The following is a 14,780-nucleotide window of genomic DNA, read 5'->3' as shown; positions in this document are numbered from 1 at the left end:
ATTGGTTGAACATCGGAAAATAAGAAAAATGCTCAGGTATGAAGTATTAAGTATGGAGACATTACTTTATCAATCGCCCTTGTATTTTGGTATTGTGTCTCCAGGCTATTAAACTTCGTTTTTTAAAGAGATTTACTATCTGATCGTAAATACCTTTCCGCGTTTGATCCGTCCAGACACGTTTTAAGGACGGCATCATGGCGAGCGTTCTTGGCTTGTGATCCATACACATCATGTGCAATATGATACAGCGAGCGGAGCAGTAACCAGCATAGCATGTGACGAAAGTATGTTCGCTTCTGTCGCGGATTTTGACGACAGCAACATAATGTAATATACGACCGTAATGCCGCATGATGATGCACGACGATGAAACTGACCATCGTAGGTAAGGACTGCGTTGAAGTTGTCGTGTAACAAATTGGGCATCATGTGCACAATATGCGCAACATTTGCATTTTTCTTAATCCGAACCTTCGATCCAATTCACTGAATATAGGAAGCTTTATTCCTCAAATACTCTGAAAATAGGCCATGAGGAAAACGCCGAGTAAGTCGCTCTCAGGAAGCCGCAGGAAAAACGGCGTACTTGTTGCTCCCGAAGGTCACTAGTGCAAAACGGGGACGCAGCACCTCTGGCCGTTCCCGCATTGCATTCCTGAGTGTACAAGTCCACGGCATGGTTTGGAGATATCCTGGCAGGTCCCATGAATTGACGAACAGGTGTCATGTTTCTCTGCAAAGACGAAAATCCATGATTAGCACGAAGAGCACTGCGACACCCGCTATTCCGGGCGTTTGCGGTTTCGTTCGCCTTCGGTGCTTTGGTCTGTACTGCACAACATATCGTTTTCTTGAAAAGTTGTTCAATCTTACTGCTTAAGAGTTAATATTCGACAAATAGTACAGTATAGTCCTCGGGCCAATTCTCTTTCTACTTTGATGACTTTCCCAAAATATAAGTACTAACACACGTCTCTATGCTGATGATTGCGTCCTGAACCACAATATTCGCTCTCCTGAATATCATATTGTTCGTAAAGATACTCGAACAGTATTTTTAATTCTGCATAATTAGAAAATTAGTGCTAATTATTCATCGACTTCTCAAATATTTTAATTAGATGAAAAGTGTCAAGGAGAAAGTTGTAGAGCGACATGAAAAACTCCCGATACAGCTTTATGTTGCTCAATACATGCAACATAAAATTGTTTTTCCGAGTGTGAAAGAAGCCGACAAATGACACGCGAAATTGCCATGCGACTTGCCACCCGAGGAACATTGCGTCTATTTGCGGGCGGCTTTCACGCCCGGAAAAAACTTTTATGTGGCACGTATTGAGTAAAAGAAAGCTGCATCGGGAGTTTTTCATGTCGCTCTACAATTTTATCATTGGCAATTTTCATCTAACTATAATATTTGAGAAGATGATAAGTAATTAGGACTAATTATCTCATTAGGCCGAATGCAAAAAAAGAAATACAGTTTGAGTATCTCCAGGTGACGGCAAACAATATTACTTTTGTTCTGTCCAGCTACGTGGGATTTGCATATTTTAAATCTCGGGCCAAAATTAGCTGGGATACCCTGTATATCCCTAGCGTGTTTAACTCAATCCACTTCGCATGCAATTCAGAGCGTGTTTACAGGAGGTATTCAGAGACCTGGATTGGGAAGAATTGGGGACAAGAGTTAATCGAGAATACCTTAGTAACTTGCGATTCGCTGATGATATTACCTTGCTTAGTAACTCAGGGGACCAATTGCAATGCATGCTCACTGACCTGGAGAGGCAAAGCAGAAGAGTGGGTCTAAAAATTAATCTGCAGAAAACTAAAGTAATGTTTAACAGTCTCGGAAGAGAAGAACAGTTTACGATAGGTAGCGAGGCACTAGAATTTGTAAGGGAATACATCTACTTAGGGCAGGTAGTGACCGCGGATCGGTATCATGAGACTGAAATAATCAGAAGAATAAGAATGGGCTGGGGTGCGTTTGGCAGGTATTCGCAGATCATGAACAGCTGGTTGCCATTATCCCTCAAGAGAAAAGTGTATAACAGCTGTGTCTTATCAGTACTCACGTACGGGGCAGAAACCTGGAGGCTTACGAAAAGGGTTCTACTTAAGTTGAGGACGACGCAATGAGCTATGGAAAGAGGAATCATAGGTGTAACGTTAAGGGATAAGAAAAGAGCAGATTGGTTGAGAGAACAAACTCGAGTTAGTGACATCTTAGTTGAAATCAAGAAAAAGAAACGGGCATGGGCAGGACATGTAATGAGGAGGGAAGATAACCGTTGGTCATTAAGGGTTACGGACTGAATTCCAAAGGATGGGAAGCGTAGCAGGGGGCGGCAGAAGGTTAGGTGGGCGGATGAGATTAAGAAGTTTGCAGGGACGACATGGCCACAATTAGTACATGAGCGGGGTAGTTGGAGAAGTATGGGAGAGGCCTTTGCCCTGCAGTGGGCGTAAACAGGATGATGACGATGATGATGATGATGACGATGATGACTTCGCATGACTCTTCCGAGGGACGCGAGTCTCTTGGTTTTGCTGGGGTACTCAGACTGAAATTGAACTGCATCCTACTGTCATGTCTTGTAAATACTCGTATAGGGCCGTCACTTCAGGGAAGAGTTCAAGGTCACATAAAGTTTTGTCAAGTGCAATTGTTATTAAAGGTTACATATATAGATATATGGGTGGGACTCGGAAAAGACTGGTCGCCTCCCCCCTGCCCCCCCCCCCTAATTACCCAGAAAAATGAAAAGTATGAGCCTATGCTTTGCAGTGAGGTGAACGCGGTTTAAACAATGAATCCGCGACCTCAGAGAGGTGGCACGTAATGCTACCCAAGTTCTCTCGCATTTACTCCTAAATTGGCTCTGAAGTTTTTTATTTCTGGTTGCTAAACTCCTGACGTGCAATTCCCGCCTTATAGTCGTCAAGTCTTTATTTCAGTTTGTAAATACAAACAAACTCGGTATGGTGAGAAAAAAGCAGCGAATTATACACCGCTTGACTATCTATTCTTCCAAAATTTTTGCCCCTTACAGTCTTTTAATAACTAATTTGCCCCAAGTGAATTTCTTGCTCTGGCACTGGAAAATTTGTACGAACAAAATAGCAAAATGTATCCTTACTTTTTTTGCAGCACGTACTCCAAAACCAACAGCCTCCTAGATTTACCCTGTCTTTCTTCGGGCACAAGAGCTTCAGCTTGCATTGATAGCCGTTAGACTTGCAGTTGGAGCTCGCATTGTGTGCTGCGAAAGCAAATAATGAACGATTGCTGTAAGTAAATATGTTCCAACTGCAAAAGAAGGATGTGATAGAGAGAACCACAGTTATCCCAGTGACAGCTAGTATGTGTTTCTTGAGCGTTAGATTGAGGAAGCTTTATCTCGGGGCCAACTCCGATGCCGCATAATATACGCTAAACGCACAACTGCTTTTATAGCGATAGCAATGATACGGACACTCCAGGTGCATTCTCGCCGTCGCCGTGATATTTCGTATAGTACAGGTGCGATGAAATCGCGGCCCTGCGCCGTATGCTGTGGGTGTGAGTGTAAGTTTGCGAGGGCGAGCTGAGAAGGATGTTGGCTTCATCTAGCGCGCGCAAGGGAGGAAGGTGGGAAAGAAGCGCGCCGTCTTCCATCGCACACAGGTAGCAAGGGGGGTGGGGAGGGGTTTAGAGGGGAGGGCGACGGCGAGCGCGGCCACGCGGGCTGTATTTTGAAAGCGGCATGCGGTGAATACGGAGCCTCGGTGGGCCGAGAGCTGATGTCTTCGTGTATGCTGTGTTGCAGATTAGTTTGCGTGGAATACAGAGGCAGCACGGAGGGCATTTCGCTCGCTGCTGCTGCCACTATTCCTCATGCCAGAATTTTGACAGCGAATGTCCATTGTCATCGAGTGAAATGTGATTCACGTTTGCCTTTAGAGCGCATGACACCATGTTTTTAACAGATAATAAGCGAATGTGTGCACGTTTACACAGCCGATAATACTACTATCCTTACTTCATATAGCCCTTTAATAATTTGCTATTGCTATCGATGCTTTTCTTTTCCGGCGAAACTGCGACATCTTATCACACAACGACTCAAATAAATGGATAGAAATTTTTCACACTTGAGAGAAAACGATATATTGTAGTGACCACAGAAAGCAGATTTTTTATTTAAGTCTTGGAACTGTAGAGAAAAGCTGTAGAGAATTGGTAAGTGTTAAAAGCAAGCCGCAGTTTCGCCGAAAGGCGAAGCATCGATTGCGATAGCAAATTAGTAGAGAGTTACACGAAGTAAGGATAATAGTTGTGTCTCCCGTATAAGCTTGGAATATTTCGTTTACAAACTGCATTAACAAGCATGGTGTCAGCGCGCACAGGCAAGCATGAACACATCAAACTCGATGACCGTGGACACTCGCTGTCAAAACGCTGGCGTGAGCAAGCGCGGCAGTAACACGGAGTCAAGCGCCTTTCGTGCTGTCTATCGCTTTAGCGTGAACATCGGCGAGAAATCAGCACGCATAAAGGTATGAGCCGCCTGCAGATCGCTTTCAAGTTACTTTCAAGATGCGACGCGCGCCACCGCGGGCCGCCGCATAAAGTATGCAGTTGTTGGTAGAGTAGAAGCGGCGCCCCTCCCTCCCGCACTATCTCCGCATTTTCCTCTCTTTCGCGCGCGAGATCGAGCCGCGATCCTCAGTTCCCCTTCAGCCTGGTCGCGAAATACGCAGTTGCTACCGGAGCCCGACGCAGCCCCCCCTTTCTTCCCTGCTATTCCCGCGCGGCCTTTGGCGATACGGAAGACGGCGCGTTTGCTTTCAGCCTTCCTCCCTCGCGCGCTCCAGGTTGAGCACCGACTGTCAACTCTAGCACTCACATATGCAGCATCCAGCGCGTGGCGACGATGTTATCGCCCTTGGACTTTTAAGGAACAACCCGGTGACGGCGGAAATGGGCCTTGAGTGTCCATATAATTTGTATCATAATAAAAACAACAACGTTGAAGCATGAAATTTACACATCCCTATATCAACTCTAGAGAGAGATATCGCACTCCGTTACACTGCATTTCTTAGATCAGATACACTTTGTATCTGAACTGAACTTTGTAAAAAAGCCAGGAGTAGAGGTAGGAATGCGGAGCCGTACCAGCGTTCCAGGAGAATATGATGCAAAAGTAAAGCTTGCGTCACGGCCATGGGTCTGGTTGGCCTGGTCTTGCGCGGTAAGTGAGCGAGCGATCTTGCGACATTTTTCGGCATAAGTGGCGGCTTCTGATAGAGTAGTACGTTCGGACGCGTCGGGGCGATACAAGAGAATTGTGTCCATGAACGAGGAAACTTTGTCACCATAAAGAAGAAAGAAGCGAGATAATCCCGTGCACCCCCGAACCGCAATGAGTCTGCTCACGAGGCTGCAGAGTGACGTCACCGACCACGCTTCCTCTGCAAGGAGCGTTGACTCCCCTCCTCCCTACGGCCACAGGGACGCGCCCGCTATTCACAACAAGATTATTAAATTGTTCTACATATCTGGAAGGAATTTTCCACCCCCGCATCCCAATTTGAATAGGGCGCAAGCCGCTTCGCTTAGACTTCTACAGACCAGCACATATCCGTGTCTGTCCGTTCTCCACGAGGCTTACGCCGACGTGTATCGCAACGACGCCTGCCCGTCCTGCAGGCAGACGTCCACTCTAGGGCACATGCTCTGGGAGTGCGGGTCGACAAACCCCAAGTTCATCAAGGAGAAGTGGGATTCGCTTCTGCGTAGCCCCACTCTAAAAAAGCAAATCCTGGCTGTCCGGCGTGCCCGCGACAGGTCCGGTGGGCTACACCTGCCGGTCCCGTCGTGGGACTAGCCGGTTGCGCGACGAGTTTGCGTCCTCGCCGGACCTGCAATAATGTTTCTTCACTCAGTCACTCAGAATCCCGTGGTAAGGCTGAGTGGCGCTATTGTAAGCATACGTAACATAGAGGAGGATGCGGTCCCAGTTAGTGTGGTCAGCGGAGACGTACACAGCGAGCGTGTTGCCGAGAGTACGATTAAAGCGTTCAGTCATACCATTGGTTTGCGCATGATAGGCACTTGCAGTTCTCTGGACAGTGGTGCATTCGCGAAGGAGGGCTTTACAGCTTCGGGTAGAAATTAACGATCCCGGTCACTCTGTAGCTCGCGATGCGCACCGTGCCGAAGAATAAGGTTGCGAAGGATAAACAGGCCGACTTCACGTGCTGTGGCCGCCAGGAGCGCTGAAGTTCCGGCATAGACCGTGAGGTGGTCCACGGCGACGATGACCCAGCGGTTGCCATCTGGGGTGTACGGTAGAGGCACTACAAATCAACGCCGATACGGTCGAAAGGCCGGGAGGGACAAGGCAATGGTTGGAGCGGCCGTGTTATCTTGTGAGGTGGGCTCTTGCGGCGTTGATATTTGGAGCACGAGTGGACGTACTGCCGAACTAAACTGTACATTCCTCACCAGTAGTATCGAAGCCGTAGGCGTGCATAGGTCTTTAGTACACCGGCATGGGCGCATTGCGGATCCGCATGAAAACAGGCACAGACGTCGGAACGCAAAAGCCGAGGAATCACTAGCTACCATTTACGGCCATCATGCAGGTAGGTGCGGCGGTACAGGAGCCCTTCGCGGATGGCAAAGTGGCGAGCAGTGTGACGAAGCGAGCGGTCAGTGGTGCGAGGTGACGTTTGAGATAGGTACTCTAGAAGAGAGGCTATTCAAGGATCCCTGCGTTGTTCGGCTGGCATGTCGGCAAAGGGAAGAGACGAACGATCGTAGCTGGAGACAGACGGAGTACCATGCTCATCGGGCAGTGATGAGCGCGAAATAGCGTCGGCATCCGAATGCTTACGGCCTGACCGGTAGACAACACGGAAGTCATAATCCTGTACTCGAATCACCCAATGAGCTAGGTGGCGAGATGGATCTTTTAATGACGACAACCAGCACAGGGCTTGCTGATTGGTCACGACGTCAAACGGACGGCCATATACGTAAGGTCGAAATTTGGTGATTGCCCGAACGATTGGAAGACATTGTTTTTCGGTGACCGAATAGTTCGTTTCCGCTTTGGCGAGAGTGCAGCTGGCGTAACAGACGACGCACTCTTCGAAGCCAGGTTTACGCTGGGCAAGAATAGCGCCGAAGCCTAGTCTACTAGCGTCCGTGTGGATTTCGGTAGAAGCGCCCGGGTGATAGTGGCATAGGATAGGGGGGGGGGATATCAAAAGATGGCATAATGTGGTGAAGGCGTCTTCACAAGGGCTAGACCATGCCGAGATGCCTTGACTGTTGGCAAGCAGCTGCTTTAAGTGGGCTATTATGGACGCGAAATTACGCACGAATCGGCGAAAGTACGAACACGGGCCTATAAAGCTACGGAGTTGTTTCAGCGTAGACGGCCTGGGGAAGTCGGCGATGGCGCGAAGCTTTGCAGGGTCGGGAAGGACACCATCATTGATGACAACATGGCCTGAGATGGCAAGCGGGCAGGCTGCAAAGGGGTCCTTCTTTAAATTAAGCTACTGTCCAGCGTGCGAAAGGCAAGTCAGGGCCCTTGCGAGGCGGGCCAGATGGGAGTCATAGTCCTTGGAAAAGACTACAACGTCGTCCAGGTAGCAAAGACACGTGTGCCATTTGAGGCCTCTAAGTATGTTGTTCATGAGACGTTCTAAGGTGGCAGGCGCATTACAAAGGCTGAACGGCATCACGTTCAACTCATATAGACCGTCTGGAGTTACAAACGCAGTCTTGGGACGGTTAGCTCCATTCATAGGGACTTGCCAGTACCCAGATCGAAGGTCTAAATAGTAACTCTGCTCCTTGCAAGTAGTCGAGAGCGTCGTCAATTCTGGGCAGCGTATAGACATCTTTGCACGTGATGTTGTTAAGGCACCTATAATCAACGCAAAATCTGATGCTACCTTCCCTTTTCTTCACGAGCACAACTGGGGAGGCGAAAGGGCTGTGTGGGGGCTGAATAACGCCACGATGAAGAATGTCGTTGATTTGTTCATCAATGAAGCGGCGTTCAGCGTGAGAATGTCGGTATGGACGCTGGCGAAGGGGTGCATGAGTGTCGGTGTCTATGTGGTGAACGATGGCGGATGTGCAGCCCAAGGAAGACTGCTTATGATCGAATGACATCCGAAGGCGGTCGAGCTTTCCAAGAGTTGGGTACGCTGGGCAAGCGGAAGTTCGGAGACAATTGACTGAAGGAAGGCCTCTAAGGAGGACGAATTGGCGCTGGTCAGACACCTGACAGCTGTCTAGAAGACTTAACGTATCGTCAGGCTGTTGAGTAGAGTAGAAGGAATCAATACCGTAAAGCCAATCGATGCATTCGCCATGGAATAAGGTTGCTGTGGAAGAAAACGGATTCGTGACACAGATGGCACAGCAAGAGTTTCCGACCGCCAGAACTGCAAAAAGGAGCAGGAAGTTTTTGCGAGACGTGAATGCTTCGGAGGGCGCAAACAGGGCGGTGGAAGAGGGAGCATTGCCGCAAGAAAGTGGCACAAGAACAGAAGACAAAGGAGGTATGTCAGTATCCGCGGTGACGACCAATCGAGAAGAAGGTGGCTAGTCAGATGAGGCGTCACACATCAGCAACAGCTCAAGTTAGGCACGCGCACAGTCAACAACGGCATGGTTAATAGCAAGAAAGTTCCAACCCAAAATAACGTCGTGCTCGAGCTAGGGTACTGCCACAAACACTCTAGTTTTCTAATTGATACACATGTTACCCGGTCTCGTTTTTGGCTACTTGTGGGGATTCTCATTTTGAAAAAGGGCCCTATAGAAATTTCCATGTCTCCGATTGCCCTTTGTTGAACTACCGACGGCCTACTGTACGGTATCCGCCGCTACCAACGAGAGCGGCGGCTGGGCAACTGTCGGTAAGATAGGCACAAACGCGCTCCCGAAAAATTGCTAGGCCAATACAGGGCCTCAACGCCTTGATAACAATTCAACCCTAGGGAGTCCCCGACTCAATAGGTGGTTCCCCGGATTCCACTTGGAAAGAAATTGGAGGGCGCTTAAGCTTCGCTTTTATGAGCGGAACGCGATAGCATTCGAAGATCCCTGACTGCTTCTCAGGCTTCCCGGCAATTGCAGCTTATGTAACCGTAATGTTTACCGGGGAGTGCTGGCCGAGAAGGCTATGCACGAAGGCGAGCTTTCTGGTAGAAATTACCACAAGACATGTACTGTCTAAACTCCAAATTCGCATCCCTACTAATCATGATTCCCTAAAAGCACTTCCCATGTCAAACGCTACGCATTCGACCGCTCCCCCGTAACATGCACCCTGACCAAAACCGCGAGCGACGGAAAGCCATAGCAGCAGACCTTCATAAACGGTGCGGCGATGAACATAGTTCAATTTGGGTAGATGATGCATGTGATCCGCACGGAACCACAGCAGTTGCTTACAGAGCGAACACCCCTTCCTTGATAAAGGAACTACTGCCGGGAACAGACCCAGGGGAAGCCGAGGAGATCACTATAGCGCTAGCGCTCGGCACCTCCAGTGCAACCTATGTGTTGAGTGATTATAAAACTGCACTGATAAATTATGCTAGGGGCAGAGTTCACCCTCCCACCTTCCACATACTGACCCAGAACTCTCACTTCTCCCGCAGCGCTGAGCTCATCCGAGTGCCCGCGCACGCGGGAACAATGAGACCGCTGATTATTTAGTCCGAGGGTCGATGACCGGGCACAGGCGGACCTCATGGGGGGTTTCTTGAGGGAACCTGCTTGTACCTTCGCTGACCTCATCGCTGATTCTTGCGCCGAAAGGCGAATACCCTCCCCCCGCTTTTCTCACTACCAGGGAGCAATACTTTCGGCGCCATCTGCAAACGTGCACCATACCTACCCCATCCCTCCTCTCCCACTTCCGACCTATCCCACTCTCTTGCCCTCTGTGCAATGCGCCGAAAGCAAACGTCACCCATATACTCCTGGCCTGCCCTGCTTCTCCTCCCCCCGGCGGGCCGGTACCACTCCAAACCTGGGAGCACTCGGAGATCTACCACGGACCCAGCAGGGCCGAAGATCGCCGCCCGCCGTGCCGTCAGCGTCATGGATTTGTTAAACATGAACGTTTGAGTCCAGCGGGATCGTGTGGGGACTCAGGGAGCCTGGGACGTCATAAGTGCCCTGCTAAAATGAAGTTTTTCCTCCGCCTCCGGGGATCTTAACGCTAGTGTGTCAAAAATGTTGCTGTTGCTAGGTGCTTTATTAACGGTTAGCTTGAATCCCAGTCACGTCGGGTCCAGCGCTGAGAGCAGTCGAGCAATTCCAGCCAAGCTCCAGCGCCTGGAGAGCAGCGACACCGATCCTCTAGTCTGCCTTTCTCATATCTGGAGGCATGCAGCCGCAGCGACGCTTGTGCTATCTTCATTACACTGTGTACATTTTCGGAAATGTGTGGGTTGCTTACTTTGTTTTAGTTCTCGTACAGTAGGTACTGCAGCCTGTGTCAACATCTATCAAGCAACGCATACACAGACATGAGGATGCTTTGCTGGACGCTTTTTGTTCCCATCCTACTTAACGGTGACTGTCGGTCGCTGCGGATCGAACCATGCACCTCGCGCAGGCGAGCCGGGTGCCGTATCCAATTGAAAATCATTTTATGGCGGGCATCTTACAAACATTTTTTTGAATTGCAGCTCCGTGTCTGCATATCTTTGTTAGCGCCACTGCCAAATGTACTGTTGTGCTGACAGTTGTACTCTCATAACTTGTACTGACAACGTAAGCACGAAGTATTTGTTTTTAATAAATTTTTTAAGATTGGTTATACCGTAAAACCTTTCGATTGCATTTGAGGAATGTACTGCTTCAAGTTATTGCTACGACCAACTTCTTTCATGCAGTCAACGGCCTTAACCTCCACGTTTTCTTTAAATTTCTGGTAATTACATACAGTAAATTTGAATTCAAATCTATTATCTCGGAGATGACAACAGGTTTCTTCGGTTTCATTGAATGTTGCGTAGCATCGACAGTAGGTTTCTCTGGTTTCTCTTTACTGCCGGTTTAGATGTGAGCCGCCCCTCCTGCTTGAGCTTTTGAACGGTGTTATCGATTGCTTGTGTCTCGAATTCCGCGGCTGTCCACTGGCTGTAGCCGCTGTGACCGATGTTTTGAACTTGCCCGTTTTCTCTGTAATAAACGGTAACTGTATAGATTTTGCCTGGGTTTCATATGGTTCGGCGGTCTCAGTATGAACTTTTGTTCTTTGGTGCTTTTCTAGAGCGTCAAATAATATTTCCTGCTGGTGTATTTTTTTCCGCTCGTCTTGGTTGTTAGTAGGGAATGACCTCTGATTAGTCTTGCGGATTTGATCTAAGGGTGCAGGTAGTTGCTTCTCCTCTGGTAGGGGCTAATCCATGCTAAACAATCTGCATAGCAGTAACTTGTCGTTTTGCATGTTTGCCAGTTTGTATTCGTGGTTAATATTGTGTGTCGTTACCATGGTTTGCACGGATGGGTAGCAGCATTGTCTGCGAAGTTCTGTGTTTGTATGTGTTGGTAGACCGGCGGTTGGTCTCAGATCCAGATTATGTACCGCGCGCTCCGTGCAGTTTGCCGAATTCATTTTAGTTGGCAGCCGTCAGGTCGTAATGCGGGGCTCCGTGACTTATCGTGACGGCTGCAGCTGCTGCTGTAAGCCGTCGTGCAACCTGCGTCAATGCACCTCTGCCGCGATAGAGTGACCGTTTAATAAGGTCCACCACTGATTTCCATTGCCGCTTCAATTCGTGCAATTATACGCTTGCCGTGTTGTTTTTGTTAAATTAGGCGCCGAATATTTCGAGACGGTCATCTTCGGAACAGTGACATTGATGTCCGCAGAAGAGTGACGTTGGAGCCTCGAGCTGTGTTAAGGGTGGCGATTACTGTGCCGTTTTCCGGACGAGGTCCTCCTGCACGCAGTATTCAGTTTGTCATTAAATATGTCAGCAGTTTCCTGGAGCGTCGCGACTTGTTCAGCTCTGTTCATCCTAGAGGTGTGCACGTTGTGGTTGCAGTGAGCGCGCTCGTGGCAACAACGCCCATAGAATGACTGACTATGTTTATGATAGCTCAGACGTCGGCGCCATACGACGACAGTCGCGGATTGCGCATTAAGTCTGCTTATCTTTCTCGAACGTGCGTTCAACACGCATTTGCGTGTGTTTCCTCCTACTGATGCCGCACGAAATAGTGGAAAAGTAACCGCGCTTAATATTCTGTCATTTACCATTTTAGTGCTTCGCATGCTTTTCTTCTACATTTTCCTAGTCGCATGCACCTGATTCATCGGTATCTATGTTCGAAAGCAAGTGTGAGAGAATTTTAATTGGAACCTAATTCTGGAGAGCTCTTTACAGCAATAAGCTCACGCGTGCTCACTAAGTTTTCTATGTACCAGTCGTAAGTATTGCGTTCTTTTTCAGTTTCCTGATTTTATCAAATCGTTGATTCTTTGTGGAACGTATCTAGTGTAATGCTACGAATCCACTACCAATAATCCATGGCTCAGCAGCCAGTGTTATCGTCGTCATGATCGTAAAGCTCTCGCCGTTTGTCATGCGGTTATTGGCATGCTGTTACTGATGCTGCCGTCTTGGCTTAGGTGAACCTTCCTACGCCCCTCTTAAGAGCAGGACTTGTGCTATCTCAGGCCAGCAAAGGTTAATATTTTCTTTTTCATGGCCGTAATTCCTTTTTAGCAAAAATCTCTGAAGTAGGAGGAACAAAATTTCTAGCAACACTGATATCAAATGATGTATTTCGCTGCAGCATGCTTGACAAACAGCTTTGATTGAGCAGAGAGGGGTTGCAAAGAACAAACATCTTATGTTTAGCTGCGTGAAATATCCATCCGTCCGCGCGTGTGGCTCTCTGGGCACCGAAAACAAATCTCTAACGCAAACAACAAAAAATAAAATAATATAGAAAGATTTTATGCTGTGTTTTTTACCCTAATAAAGAAGTATTAGACAATATAGGCAACTCATCAAATGCAGTCGCTTGCGTTTACATAATGCTGTCAGACGTTTCTTTAAGCACGGCAAACACGCATATGTCCAACATGATCAACAAAAATAAAACATTGCAGACTCAAGCAAACATGGTAGTTAGGACCAATATAATGTGACGATTCATTTCGTTCAATTCTATTCTTTTCACACCACTCGCAACTAAGAATAACCCTATTCAGGCGATAACAAACCAAAAGGCCAATTTGACCACCGACGAACCGTATTAATTTAAAAGAATAACTAGGATAGAATCATCGCATTATTCCTGCGCAGCTTTCACCCCTCACAGAAAATAAAATTCTTGGTCCTCCACCTTCAAATACATAGTTTGCACTCACCGATAATGCCCGAGACAAGGCAGAATGCGCATAGCACACGAAATGATACCATCACGATTATATGTCGCACCTATCCTCAATATCAGTAATGATTACAGGGTCTGAAGCTCTAAGAAATGTCTGTTCGGAGCCTTTCTTTTCTTCACAATAAAATTTCACCACGGTGCCTAGAAAGCGCTGGGGAATCGGCGCGTTGTGTAACACATTGTGCAATGAAAATGGGACGAGGGATTGCCACCGCTTCTGGTCGAGGCGAATACAGCTTGCGCAAACCTCAAGTGCATTCAGCCAGTAGTTGCAGTGACGAGGTACAAGAACGCACAATAGAGCGATCCTTTATTTGAGAGCACAGTTCGTGGCCGATGTAATGTAGAGCTAACGCCAGCCGAGCTAGTTCAAGCAAATACACTTGATACTGCTCCAAAGTCACTCGCGCTATTTCTAAGCAATGCGACTAGCTCTGTTCATGGCAAACAGAAGAAGCTTGGCTAGTTGGTTTCAGTATTCTGACGTACTTACAGCGCCAAAAAAAAAAAAGAGAGAAAGGAAACACGATATGAACGAGCGTGGACAGGCGCTCAAAAACACCTGGTATATAAAGATGGAAACAGCGGCGCTCAGCTACAATGGTGAAAGCATTATTGAAAGCACATTGAAGAGAAACTTAAAAACAATGCTATTTCTGGAGTTTTACACGCTATAACTCCGATGGGATTATAAGGCACGCCGTAGTGTGCGACGCCTGATTAATATTGACCACCTCAGTTTCTTTAGCACCGCACTTGAATCTTTAATTCATTGTTGCTTCGAGTTGTCGATTAATTCGCCTTCGCGGTGCATTCTACTGGCCTGATGGTAGAGTGACCACCCTCGAAAAGACTTTTGCCCGGGGTTCGAATCCCGGACAAGCACGAATTTTTCCTTCAACTGTGAAGCTATGTTTCTCAGAAAGCCGCGTGGGTTTCCTTGGTACCTTCGGTCTACACACACGGGCGGATGTCAGTTTTTTTCTTTCAGAAATCGAAGTACCACGCGTTCTTGCACTGCGCCCCCATCAATAGGCGGCCGTCTCGGCCCCAATCGAACCAGCAACCTCACGCTCAGCAGCGCAGCATAATAGGTGCAGCCGGGCTTCCGCGGTGGGTAACAAAAAAGGATGTTTACTGCTCCTTGCGGTTGCGGACCTCGCCACTTCGCACTATAGACAATCGATCTCCGCGCCCTTGCTATTGCTGTATTAAAGAGAAAACTAAACAAAACCGCATATATCACTTATCAGACCACTGTCGTCTTGAGCGAACAGTATATCCTTGCGGACAAACGAAAGGACTCAAACTTAATCTATGCCTGGATAAC

At 48.0% G+C, this 14,780-nt stretch overlaps 1 long non-coding RNA gene across 1 annotated transcript; it reads right to left on the bottom strand.

The window, feature by feature from the left end:
* Positions 1-480: 480 nt before the first annotated feature.
* Positions 481-13,643, bottom strand: LOC142577959 (uncharacterized). Its single transcript, XR_012827116.1, has 3 exons — positions 13,425-13,643; positions 3,150-3,272; positions 481-736 (listed from the first exon to the last, which is right to left on the bottom strand). It is a non-coding gene; the product is annotated as an uncharacterized LOC142577959 (long non-coding RNA).
* Positions 13,644-14,780: the final 1,137 nt, after the last annotated feature.

The sequence above is a fragment of the Dermacentor variabilis genome, chromosome 4 (genome assembly GCF_050947875.1).
Source record: "Dermacentor variabilis isolate Ectoservices chromosome 4, ASM5094787v1, whole genome shotgun sequence".
NCBI classification, from domain to species: Eukaryota; Metazoa; Arthropoda; class Arachnida; order Ixodida; family Ixodidae; genus Dermacentor; species Dermacentor variabilis.
The sequence above is the reverse complement of the archived record's forward strand: the minus strand, read 5'-3'. Positions and strand labels throughout refer to the sequence as shown.